Source organism: Eucyclogobius newberryi, unplaced genomic scaffold (genome assembly GCF_026437365.1).
Source record: "Eucyclogobius newberryi isolate DKJ021-1_F unplaced genomic scaffold, fEucNew1.0.hap1 SCAF_9, whole genome shotgun sequence".
Classification (NCBI taxonomy): domain Eukaryota; kingdom Metazoa; phylum Chordata; class Actinopteri; order Gobiiformes; family Gobiidae; genus Eucyclogobius; species Eucyclogobius newberryi.
Genome location: NW_027316532.1, coordinates 35,783,849 through 35,797,307, shown reverse-complemented (window position 1 = coordinate 35,797,307; position 13,459 = coordinate 35,783,849). Strand labels below are relative to the sequence as shown.

Sequence of the window (13,459 nt, the reverse complement as noted above, 5' to 3'; positions counted from 1 at the left end):
CTCACTATCTTCTCACTGATCTCATAATACATTTAAAAGGCTACAAGGCTCAGGTCGAGTGCTTATAAACTTTAAACTACTGAGTAAACCTAAGTGTTCCTCCATTCACAGAGCCAAGACATGTCAGGACATAAAGAGAAGAGCATCTCCAGCTACAAACTAGGTGTCAGGACAGCTACCCTCACATTTGAAACCTTTACGGGCCCTTGACAGTCAGCCACACCTATGACACTTCAAAACAACAACAGACAATGTCCCCATCCCACTACAACCCTCTGTAACTAGAGTGTTCCACGCTCTAAAGCTGTAGTTATCATGACCAGACTTAATGAGCAAAAATGTGTAGAACCAACATATATTTCAAGATCCTATCAAGGACTCGGTATCAAAAGGGTGTGTGCAAGTGAAATTTGGGAGTGTGTTGTTTACGATGAGGTGGTCAAGTATCCACTGATAAAATATTACAAAAATACAATTATAATTTGATCAAAATGTGGGATTTCTCAGTGCAAAATGGACACAAACACAGTCATTGCTGTCCATGTTTGTGAACTGCAGAATGGCGGTGTTATCGTCAGGCATTAGCTCACATATCTGAGCATCACATGGATAAAGACGGGAGATTTTAGGAAGACATGGATTATAGCAGACGTGAGCGAGTGGAAAGACTCAAGTCGGAGCATGTCGCGGAGGATGCACCGGTGATCAGTGACTCACAGGAGGTGGCGGTGAATCAGAAACCGTTTGCTCGTCTTCCTCCCCGTTTTCCCAGCATGCCTTTCAGCGTTCGCACATTCACATGCTGCAGTTCAAACAAAAGAAATGTCTGCAAAACTGGCTTAATCACAAAGGAACACGGTGTTCTTCGTATACAACGTGTTTTTTTCTGTCAGTAAACAAACTTGTGCAAAACGTATTCAAGTCACATTGCTGTTTGCAGTGGTCCAACAACAAAGAGTTGTTATTAGTCTAGAGAGTCTATAGGAGTCGACACCCAGAACGCCTCAAAATGTTTAGATTCGATTTGCCTATATTGTCCCCAAAGGGAAATTTATATTTGTTGTCAGTTGGTTTTCAACTGTTTTTGTACAGCACGTTTTCTGTAGTCATCTTGTAGTAAGATAAATAACAGTTACCACCAGTTATCACAAAATTATATCCATTTTATAACGATTTAACAGTGTTGAGAGGAGAAAAAAAAAAGAGCATTTTCAGTCCCAACACTGGATGACAAGAGACATCTGCGGATATTTAAAATATTGATATCGGTATCGGAATTGGAAAAAGCTGGACCGGTGGCAAAGCAGATTTAATATAATTACAGTGTACATAATTCAAGGACATGCAGCAACAGATGCTAGGCGTATTTCTCAGTTCTTCATTGATAATGCCATCCTTCCAACAGTAGACGTAACACTCGTAGTAGGCCTACAGCAAACACAGACCTTCCTAACAGACTGTCCCGGGCCTAATCTCATTTAGTTTTAGCGAGCGTACACAGGTTTCCTTTCCGCTGCGTCCGTCTCTGCTCAGCCTCACAGAGGATTAGTGTGCTTAGCATGTGTAGCTTAAGTTTGGCTAATGTTTGCGTTTTCTCACAAATGCACTACAGTGTGTGCAACAGGGGAAGCGCTTTGCATGGACTGTGATTGAAAGGTTGATAAAGATGTGCAATGGCCAACGAAGTTTAGCTAATCCTGGATCATTTACAATACTCAACATTAAAACTAATACTTAAAGTGAAAGCTAGTAGGCACATCATTTTGGAGTGGTAATCCTAGAAGATCTAAAGGTCTATCCAGCAGTAGTCGAGTCTAACAAGTAGAAATCCAGAACTCTGTGACTTCAACAAATTGGCTGGTGGAGATGTTAACTATAGGCCCCACTTCTGCAGAGAAACATCAAACTCTGAGCTAAATTGAGGCCTCTGACTCACTGGAGAAATGAGTGAGTGTCCTGAGCCTGCGGTCGGTTTAAAAAAAGGACAGAGTAAACAAATGCGTGTCTTCTTGGTGCCCTGCATGCAGAGGGGAGCGGGTGAATTGTGTGGCGCCGCAGATGCACCACGGTCACAAAGCGGGTCAGTGTGTCGGGCTGGGCTGAGCGAGGTGTGACAGACCATGAAGCTTTCCCTAAATGCCACTCATTTATTTAGGATAGCATCATCTCTTTTTCAATAACAGACTTACTTGACAACATACAAAAGGAAATAACCGTCACATACGACCACAAGACAATCGCATGTAAACACAGGACGTCCTGCTCGCCACAATCCGACCCACAACCCTGAGGTCCTCAAATGAGAGCATACTGAAATACACAATCTTCAAACAGAATCATGACGTTTTAAGTAACGAAACAACATATGAACATGTATATAATATCCACGGCTATACCATATCTGACTGAGCAGGTTCAGCACTGGAGGATTACAAGTAAATAAGCAAAGTTAAGGAGATGGCAATGTGACAAAAGGGATGAAATATGATGTATTGGTGGGGAAGAGCATCTCCAGACTGCAGATCTGATTGGTAGTTCTAGTCTGCAGTGGTCAGTTTTAATTAAAGAAAAATAAGTTTAAAAAAAAAGACAACAAAACTGTAATGCTGTTTGTTGAGGAGTAACAATCATTAACATGGCTCACAGTGACGGAAAGTGCATATGACAGGTAAGACACGTTTCACTAAAACGTAGTGAACATGAATAGATTTAAGATTTTCATCATTTATAATTTATATTTAAATAAATTAAAGAAACAAAAACAGCTTATTTTGGCCAAGTTGGACACATGGAGTTTATAAAGGTTACCGGTTCTTTCTGGTTGGACACGAGCAGCAGATGTGACAGAAGTTTCATGCACTTTGGTAACTAGGATTTTTCCACCTCCGACATGAAGAACTCTTATTGTTCCCGGTGCATGGGAATGTACCACTATTCCATTAGCAGCAGAATAAATATAAAACACGACTGTCACAGTGGGAAAGACATGTCCTGACAAACCTCCAGGGGCCACAGTATTGATCCGAGCTCAGGGGGAGGGGCCCATCACACTCAGGCTCTAATAACGGCGGGTTGGCCGCAGTAACAGAGCTTTCAGCGGGTGGGCTGTCCACGCACATACAACAGTGTGTGTGTGTGTGTACATGACTAACAGCCTCTTCACACAGTCACTTAACATGCCGCTGATGTACGAGCCCTGCTGAAGGTCACTGGTGTGAGGTCTAATCTGGGACGGGCCAGAAAAGAGCAAAAGAGCCGAGGAAAACCTGCTTATCAAATGGATCTTTTCATAAGCTTATTTGTTCAGCGTACTCTCAAAGACAAGTCACTTCTTAAAAATCATATCAACCAGTGACAGTCTTACCGGTTTACAGTCTCACAGACACAGAGAGACAGAGAGACAGAGAGAGAGAGAGACAGACAGAGAGACAGAGAGAGACAGAGAGAGACAGAGAGAGAGACAGAGAGAGACACAGAGACAGAGAGAGACAGAGACAGAGACAGACAGACACACTACTCTTGTCTATTGACTCTCCATTGGCTCATGAATACATGTGTGTGACTGGAATAAGGTTTGTGTAATAGCTTAAAATATCACAACACATTGCAACATAAGAAACTTGTGATTTCAGTTTACAGCATCCAAGCGTCAAAACAAAGTGTACAAGAGTTGTGCAATACTAGAATTGTAATTGAGATTCAGTCATTTCTAACCTTCAGTGATATGTTGTTTCCTTTGTTTATTATTTAATTTGATGTTAGATGGCAGTGATTAAGCTGTTCACTCTTGCACAAACATCAAATTAAAATTGTGACTAACGAACTAAACAGACAAGGTCAGAGCTAAACCAGGACCAGATAAAGTCTAAGGATGTAAAGATTATCAGGTTCATCGATAATCGTGATTATTCAGGTCACAATATAATGGTAAAAATCATAAAAATAAATAATCGGATGATTTTGGAAGCAAAATTAAGTATTTTTGTTCATCATAGAGCCCAAAATTAGACCTAAACGTAAGGAACTTTTTTTAAAATCTGGCTGTTTATGTCACATTAACTTTATTTTGTCTTTCAGAAAGTTCAGTGTTGTAAAGCTGGTCACAAACGTGAGAATAGTGACATTAGATCACGGGAATGAAAGAAAATTAAAGACGTCACCGCTGTGTTGTCGCTGTCTCAATAGTCATGAATAATCTTTATATCGTAATGTTAATCATAACACAAAAAATAAATATCATGACATCCCTAATCAAGTCCAGATAAACTGGGCTCAAACCAGGACCAAACAAGTACAAGTGTGAACACATCCTAAAAGTGTCGTGGGAAATATTTGAATTAGGAACATTGAAAGGGAAAGCCCAGAGGAGACGTGTAAAACTGCAGTGATAAAAGATGCTGACGCGACATGTAACACAGTTGTAGTGTGTGGTGCGTTTTCATGACATTTGCAGTTTCTATTCCTCTATTGAAGGAATAGGAAGTAGCAGTGTTGCTTGATATGGCAAAAGAATAATCATGTTTATTTTTTCCCCGGTTCGTATTGTATTAAATTATCACACATTATTTCAAAATAAATATAAAAACCTATTTTAGTGCAAATTTCACAAACATAGTCAAGGCTGGCTTTTAATCAGTGTCGTTTCAATATAGAACTATAGGTAACTGCTACAGTGATAAAAGTAATAAAAACCAACACCAGCTCATCTTCCAGTTCAGAGTCACATGTTAAACTGTTCCATGTGTTAAACTGTTGTCACACATGGAACCTGCTTTAAAAAGACTTATTTTACTAACCCCAATTGTGAAATTCCCCTTGATACACAGCTTGCACTGTGGGGGTGATTGTGCTTTTTTTAGACCGTGTCCTTTATCCTGCTCTCTACTGTAGCTTCACCACTGGATAAACACACCCACTTGTCTTACACACTATCTTATCTTATCTTAAAATCCAATATATTAATATTTTGAAAAGGCCATTTGTAAAACAAGTAACAAACAAAGACAGTCCTTATTCTTGACATTTCTGATCAAAAAAGCCATTTCTTTCATGGAGCTTTGTCATTGCTGCTGAAGCCGGATGTACAGTAAATGGTGCTCGGAGAGGAGAGTGCTGGTTGCGTGGCAGGAGGCAGCACCCACAGCAGCAGGACTCCCTGTGTGGGCACAGCAGTAGACCTAGGCACGCACTGGCAGAACGTAGTCAATGACCCAAGTGTGACGACAGATGTGTGGAGGGAGGAAGCAGGGAGAAGTGGAGGAAGTGGAGCGCTTGGCAGTGGTTCTGACTGCATATAGTGTTTCCTGCATGGCCTCCAAACAAGGAAAGGCCGAGCGAACACTGCGGAAGAGCGTGGTGTGTCTCACAGGAAGCTGATACCATCTGTATGTCTTCCTTTACGAGTCTGAGGGGATTGGTCAGCGAACGACCACTCGAGGAAAAGCAGGAGAGCAGGAGTGTGCCCTGAGTGCCAATTAAAAGATAAGATATTCTGTTTTATAAAGTGAGAGGGCAGGACAAGAGTCACAATAGAAATCAGTCTCTTTAAGATTTAAAAAAAATTGTGACTTAAGCCATTTCATTCAGTCTTCCATCATTGACATAGCGCCGCTCTTTTCTTCTCTGTAATATAGCAAAATGCAACCCCCCATATTGTCCATTTAGATGTATTTATACTTGATTTACTATAATTATTCATTGTTTCATGTTGCACCATATCACCAAAGCAAGTTCCTAGTTTGTGAATGTTGTCAATGACAATAGCATAGGTAAGACAAAAGCCCATTATCAGATATTTAAAATGGTAAATTAAAAGGCGCAATGGACGATTTTTTGGCGATTTGAGAACGCAGGCGGAAGTGCGCATGCCACTCCCCCGTGCGGACTGATACAACACACACGTGCGTTCGTTTATTAGCACGATGGATCGCATCGCATCTCTCGTCTCCCGTAGATTTCAGTCTACTTCTGAGTCAGCTCGAACAGTCTTTCTCCGTCTTCATTTTGCCCCGTACTCTGAGGGAACTATATTATGATAGATCCATGCACTTAGACACGCGGAAATGTGGGATGAGCCGCACACGGCTGCAGGTGAGCGATAGGTGCGTTTTATGATTGATACGTGGCAGGACTAATCGGCAGTCCACGCCACGAGGAAATAAGACTCAAATTTATGCCAAAAAAATCGTCCATTCAACCTTTAAGACTCCTTTAATGGCTGAACTCAAACCCAAACCACACACTTTTACAGACACAAGTTTGGATAAATTGTCAATGAATTTTGAAATGATTGGATCTCTCAATACAATTAGTAGTTAAAACTATTAAGCACTAGGGCTGCAACAAAGGATTATTCTTTACGTTGCTTTTTTAATCATAAAATGATTTGAATGTGGAATATAGCTTCAAGACATCCTTCACGATTATCTAAAATTCGATTGCACATTCGAAGACCAGATGACGATTATTGGATTCGTTTTTAATTAAACCGATTTTAATCAACTTGTTTCAGCCCTATTAAGCGCACTAAAATATTTCTTCACATGTTTTACAACATTACCACATATTGTGATGGACTTCCTGGCAAAACGTGTAGCAGAGATGCATATTGTGACACGCTAAACATAAAGTCATTAGAACTAGAGTTACACTTCTGAACCTACAGCCTGAGGCTGAGGAGCAGAACATGTGACTTCATCATAGGACAGTTGTATTCTGATATTGAGGACAGTGTGAACATGAGATTCCAATGCATTTTGTTGTTCTACTTAATCAAAACATAATTTAAGTAAACTTTTAACACTGGTTTTAAGGGATATTGTGAATCAGGACGCGTATTGTATCAAGTTCTGTGTATCAGGATTTGTATCGAGAGGTACTAGGCAATACCCAGCCCTAATTACCACTGTATAGTCCCTGTGCTAAAGTCATGCCTGTGCAGTCACTCGTCACTTCTACCATGCAATTTGATGAGCCCCCTTTTCTATAGTGATGCCTACAAGTGCATGCCATTATTCTGTCAAACACTGGCCACAACACGCCCCCATTCCTTCTGAAACACAGCTCTTAGTGTATCAGAACAGACTGAAACTGAGTCAAACACAACCATGTCCACATTTACCCAACACTGTTGCATGCAACCACAACATGTCATCTCCACACTGACAGAGGACTCGGTAACCCAGAGCACCTTGGGGCTTGTGAGCCAGAGACTTTAGAGTTACAACATGCTACAACCTGACAAAGTGTTCAATTATGTGAGAGCAAACACACAGATAAATACCCGCACTTCTGGTTTGAACAATGCCCTCTTTCTAAAAATGACAACTGTGAAATCCAGCCACAGGAAGTTGGATGTTTTCGGATGTCAGCAGATAGTTTACAAGTCCGTCAGTACCAAAAACTTCAAATCTTTCAGCTCACGTGCCGTTTCCTTGGACACACATCAAAGACTGTTTGATTAAGGACATGGGTTATGTACTGAAGTTATCATTCAGCTGGTAAGATTGAATCATGGTATTACAGTGAATCTATCATCTTTGATTGTAAGCATCAATGAACACAAAGATTAACCTGTAAATTAATGTCAGTGCAGAACCTCTATTCACCTTATCCCGCCCACTTTTGACGTTCGTTGTGTTTTCACTTCGGTCGAGCGGGAACTCCAGTCATGAGGGGGGAAGTCTCGCTGCTAAAATATGCGAATTGTGTAAAATGTCCAATGTTCATGTGCAGCAACAAGTCAACACTGCAATGAGTGTTATTTTGTTCCCTTGAGGTCAGCAGCCCTGTGTTACCCAATACAAGCGGAAGAAGGACTACGTCGTATAGCGGCGCTCAGGCCAACCTCAAGAATAAGGTGAATAGGAGAAGAAACATTAGTGGCGTATAATAATGAAGACCACGCCATACGCAAGTGATCGTCTAAACTTTTTGTTGGTTTTCTTTCCCTGCATGTAAATCTGTAAATCCATGGGTGCCCGACTAAAATGTTCTTCTATTAAATTGCCTTGCTGGACTGAATTCAGAAGTAAAGAACATGCTGTACACACGCCTGAGGCCTGAACAGCGGGGAGTGGGTTTCATCTTTGTTGATGATTATCTGCGAGCTAAAAAGATCCGTCTTGAACCGTAACCGAGCCCTTTGAACTTGCCTAACAGAGCATGGACACCCGCACACGGGGTTATATGCATGACTTCCCTCAACATGGCACTGCCCCAGTGTCAAGGGCCTGATAAAATAACCCATTACGCCACAGGAGCAGCAAGCCACCAGTAAAGTGACGACGTGACTTGCCAAGAAGTAGACGAAAAACGACAAATGTGATCAGAGCGCAGGAATGAAAAGCAAACGTGCGATGCGACAAGGCACGTCACACTGGCCAGAGGGACAGCGACACACTCAACACTCAGCAGCCGTTTGTTGGAGAGTTCAGTAGGTCAGAGGTCGTGGCGGTAACGTACGGCAAGACACCAGCACAGAGGGTTCAAAGTTACTCTGAAGGTTTTCAAATCTGTGCTGAGTTGCATACTCATGGATATATTTTGGAATAAAGAAAGAAATGTTGCGATTTCCCAATAGTCATGTCCAACTACAGATGAACCCATAAACAGTTTGCATTACAACTGGAGGAGCAGGACAGTTTTAATTCTGTAATTTAAAACGGACAAAGACTTGTGTGTGGTGCCATATAAACTGTGGACTTAATGATGGGGAAAGTAACAGGAAGCAAATGGTTGGATTGACCAAATCTGGCCACGCTTCTTGGATCTTTTACTTATATGGTAAGGGTTCTACTGGCATCTAGAAGCAGCTATAAACCACAGATTCTTTGATGTTTCTCAGACGGATGTTACACCGCGTGCCTCCTCCCGTCCCATCCGCTGTGCATGTATGTGTATGTGTATGTGTATGTGTATGTGTATGTGTATGTGTATGTGTATGTGTATGTGTTTCAGAGACAAACCAGGCCAGACACAGAGGGGCGAGAGGAAACCGAGTCCGATGGGGGCCAAGCAACAGCTGAGATTCAAACAGCTGTATAATGTCCGGACTTTTGCCACTCTCACCTCGCCATTTCCCCCCCCCCAAGCCTTCTCCAAAAACAAACCCCTCACGTACTTCTGAAGGCTTTATGAGCAAGTTGTGTTGTATACGTGTAACTGCTTATAGACTGGTTTAGGCCTCCGTCAATCCCAGAAGACAAACACAGACAAAAGCACAGACCGGATGCACGCACCACCAAAACATTCATCCATTGACTAAAAATAGGAAGGACATTGTTTCCATCAGCAATGTCACAGTCGCTCTGCCCCTCCCCCCGGCGCTCCACACTTTACCTAGCCGTGAATGACAGAACCGGCGCTTTTGTGTTATGAGAACAAAGCGCAATATAACATGGTGTGTAATTGATCATAAATGAGATAGTCGTGTGCATATTCAGGTTTAATTGATCAAACACAGGTTGTAAAACAGCGTGCGCACATGGGATAATCTGATCCATCAGAACATTCCACAGAGCTTATAGTGCAACGCTGAGATGGAGTTTAAGAGAATGGCAACGATTCTTGTTATTAAAATGCTAATATTTTTACTTGGTTATACGAGTAATACTTCTGCCTGATAACATTAAGAACCGGAACATAGTTTTAATAAAAGAAAAAAATTATCTGCAAAAAAGTGAAATAACTTTTTAATTTATTAATTGCCACTCCTCACTCAAAGCACAATGAAGGCTGGCGGAGGAGAAGGTGGAGAACCCCAACCCTGGACAAAGGCGTGTGTTTTGAGCATAGAGTTGCATTAAATAGAGAAGTTGAGAATCACGATATCTCCCCCATAGCATATTGTTACATATAACACTTCAATTTGTATCGCTATTTCGCCAAGCCCTCAAAACATAATCTGCTTATTCTGTCCATACATAGAGCTGAAATAATAATTTAGTAACTAAACTATTATTATTATTAACTAATTTAATAATAGTCATATGGACTATGAACATGCACCAAAACTTCAGAAAATACAGTTTAGGAATAACACAATTATTATTATTTAATTCAACAGTGCCTCACCAAGTTGTATAGGTTCTTACCGTAAAGTTAAGGTAAACTTTACTAATCCTTTGTCAGGGAAACTTTTTCTCAGGCATTTGACCCATCCTTTAATGCTGCTGCTTGGGGAGGAGGATTTTACCTGTGGTGCATGTTTTTGGGTCGATGGGAGAAACAGGAAGACCCCAAACGTGGGGAGGAACTTGCAAACTCTGCAAAGAAAGGCCCGGCCCGGGAGTCAAACCTCACTGAGACGTGAACTAATAATAATAATAATTCAAATCTTTAGAACATGAACATGACTTACATCCAGATTTGTAATGAGATATGAGAAGCAATCATTCACAAAGATGGAAAAGCCAAAGCGTAAGACAAACATTTCATTCATGATGATTGCAGGAGTGGAGATCACAGAACAGAGCAGATTCTTTTGAGGACTCCAAACAAAAGGCTGCACCTGGATGAATCCACACCACATACACCGGCAGGTGAAATGCTGTGGTAAAAAAGGCAATGACTCATATTCCTTTTATGGTCATGTTACAGTATGTTGTGATGGTTGATTGCTAGTCCTCAACTGAATAAGCTAAACAAGTGCAATGTGAATAGATGTGTAGCAATAAAGAAGTCACTGAACAATAGAGGAAACCCAGAACGGAGCACAGCATTTCACACGGATCCATGATATAAGAGTCCAGGCATTCGTGACTTCAGCTGGCACACATTCGTGACACCAAACTGAAGAGCTGTGGAAGGTGCAAGTGATACAATCAACACACCAGCAGAAACAGTAGGACCCATGGACCCATTTTGCTGTGAATGTTGTGATAATACGATCAACTAATGTGTGAATTTTGACAGTGTTTTGTTGTCAATTTCCATTGTCTGCCAAGGCACCAGAAATGTTAGGCATGGCAGAAATTCTGAAATGTCTACACTTTAGATTAAATTCTAGATTGGACAATATGAGCTGGGTTAGGTCTTTCAGGTTGATAAAAATGGTTGGCAACTAAGTACAATTTAAGTCAAAATATGGCCTAAACCCCATGGTGGGGAACACTAAGGACTGACATTTTAAATCTGATAAAAATGTCGCTTACAACTGGGAGCTGTCCCGCCATGAGTCATGTGCTGACATTATAGGCAGAGATTAAATGGTTCCAGTCATACATATCGGACAGGTATTTGTCAGTCAACCATGAATCTTTCTATTTAAGACAAAATTCCAAGGCTCAATTCTCGGCCCAGTTTTGTTTTCATTGTACATGCCAATGGGATCAATTTTGAAGGAAAATTGAGTGTCCTTCCACTGCTGTGCTAATGATGTGCAAATCGATTTGCCTCAACACAAAGTCAGCCTCTGCTGGAACACTTGACTAAATGAAGTTTTAATTTTTTATTTATTTAAACTTGAATGACAAAAAGACTGAAACTGTAATATTTGATGATTGCCCTGATTTACCAGTAAACATGTTTAGTGAGTTTTCATTATTTTTTTTCCCCATTGTAAAAAGTCTTGGCATTCATTTTGATAGAATCTTAAACTTGAGGGAAAAGATTAGTTGAGTGGCGAAAACTAGCTTTTCCCAACTTGGACTTTTAGGTAAAGACAAGCCTTATTTGCCTCTAAACCAAATGGAAACAGTTGTCCACACTGATAACACTTCGCCTGGACTATTTCAACTGTACTTTGGCCTTGACCAGTCCTCAGTCTAAAATGCGGCTGTAACGCCTGCTCACTGGGACGAGACTCCAGGACCATATTACACCCAAGCTGTCCTCGCTCCACTGGCTACCTGTGGTTTTAAGAATCCAGATTAGAAGTCACTACTTCTTTTTAAGTGCACAATCTAGCCCCTTCTTACCTTTCAGAAATGCTCAGATTGCACACTCCAGGCAGAGCACCGAGGTCGGTTGACCAACTGCTGCTGGACTGCACCAGGTCTAGATTAAAGACTAAAGATGACAGAGCTTTTTCTGTGGCTGGTCCTAAACTATGGAACTCTCCTTAGTACATTCATCTGATGCGTAAAACTATTTTTTGTTTTACATTGCACCTCAAACGCATTGCACATCTAAAATATGGGCCTACTGATCTGCTTTAGAAGAGAGATTTAATACATTTAATAATGGAAAAAAACTAAAAAATGCTGTTGTGCCATTGTAGCCCCTTGCTAACGTAGCCCACTGGTAATTCAGATCTAATGCCACAGAAAAACTTTTTATGTGATACAAAATGTTTTTATGGTGCACTGCAAGGTCAATGCAAGAATGTCCAGTGTAATCACAGGGACATTACTAATCATAATAATCGAAGTGGCCAAGATTTTACCACACCGCTAATTAAATACATTGCCTACATAAGACTAACAAAGAATGTTCAATTGTAAAAAAAAAAAAAAAAAAAGTTTTTTTTAAGTAACTTGGATTGAGGATTAAAAGCATAAAGACTAGCAAGCTAAACTCCCATGACTTTGACATACCATGCTGGTACAGTTGCCTGACAGTTGTCTGACAGTTACCAATGAGTAATACAAAGCAGCGGGCGTGTGAGTGCAGGCCGCGGGTGCATGCTGGGACATGTGAGGGTGACACCAAACTACTACTGTGTCAGTAACTGTCCCAGAGATGACGGACACACAGGCCTTGAACCGGAGATCAAAATCATGACAAGCGCTGGCTGAGGAGTCGTGTAGTGTTGAAATAAGAATTAGAATTTTGATGATGCACGTGACGCTTTGCTCTTCCAGATCCTTCACTTTCACACTTCATGAACTTAATGAATGTTTGTCTTTTGCCACGCTTTCTGAACCACTTTATTTGGAGGATTGGATGTTTATTTTTACCCGGATAAACTGTGATGGATCTCAAAGACATTGGATCACATTAGCATCTTTAGCTACAACTTTATGATGGCAGGTTTTGCCTATTGAATATCCATTGACTTTTACCTGGGAATACCCAAGGGCACAGAAAATGATCCCACACTGCAAACTCTGCGAGTGTCATTCCCTCTGCCTTCTTTAAGAATCAGAATAAGAAAAGGTTTATTGTCATTGTCATTGAACACAGTCCGCAAACATAGGATCTTGTTTCGCCGTTAGTCTGCAACATAAAACAATGAATAATAAAATATTAATAATAATGAAAGCAACATCAATAGAGTCAAATAAGGCATGCATAAATTAAGAAATTACTAATAAAATAAGGTAAAAAATAAACTTGGTCTCGGTATGTACACAGATATTTACACAAAGGGTTCCTAAACTCCCAAGATTAACCTACAGCTTTAAATATTCCGACCTCGGTAATTGAAAAAATGATTCATGTTGAAATAACACGGTTAATCTTGACATCCCTTATTGCAAATAATATACAAGATGATTGGTAAGGCAGGGCAGGACAA

At 40.8% G+C, this 13,459-nt stretch overlaps 1 protein-coding gene across 4 annotated transcripts in view; it reads right to left on the bottom strand.

Moving 5' to 3' along the window:
- ralgps2 (Ral GEF with PH domain and SH3 binding motif 2) overlaps window positions 1-13,459 on the bottom strand; it is a 74,201-nt gene that overhangs the window by 52,678 nt on the left and 8,064 nt on the right. The gene's annotated exons all lie outside the window — the stretch shown is intronic.